Below are 639 nucleotides of genomic sequence, written 5' to 3'. Positions count from 1 at the left end.
TAAATGCAAACACATGCCAAAAATAAATCCTTCCCCTTGATTGCTGCCATTTCACGAATCGTTCAAAATTCCACCGCAAAAAAAAATCGCCACATTCCATCTGGCTAAACATTTTACTCTAGCGTTGTTGACTCATCCGCACTGCATTTCGCTTTCGCTCTCCTATTCAAGTTTCCACCCGAGGTTTTAAAAAAATCTAAGAATTACAACAAAAAAACCTCGACCAACGTAACGAATTTTTGCTCACGCTCCATGCCCATTTAAGGAGTTGCCTTCCACACACACACACACACGAACACGTGCTGCCCACCACATGTCGCTCTTTGTGTGTGTTTGCGTTTTCATTTTCCGTTTATTTAACACAAAAATCCTCGTCATCATCTTCACAAGTCAAAATTTCCATTCCAAAAATAACCGCTCTCCCCCACCGCGGTTTTCTATGAATGACTTCTCCACAACACAACGCACAAGTGCAGAAGCAGCAGACACAACTTTGTACCGTGAGTTCAAGAATCCAGATTCTGGATGGGAGTGCGCGCCCGCGCGCTCGTCGATCTAATTTTAGAACTTTACGCTGAATGGGAAACGAAATTCGTGAAAATATGTTGTTTATCAAAAGAAGAAAGGCAAACACGATTT

The sequence above is a fragment of the Culex quinquefasciatus genome, chromosome 3 (genome assembly GCF_015732765.1).
Source record: "Culex quinquefasciatus strain JHB chromosome 3, VPISU_Cqui_1.0_pri_paternal, whole genome shotgun sequence".
Taxonomy (NCBI): Eukaryota; Metazoa; Arthropoda; class Insecta; order Diptera; family Culicidae; genus Culex; species Culex quinquefasciatus.
The sequence above is the reverse complement of the archived record's forward strand: the minus strand, read 5'-3'. Positions refer to the sequence as shown.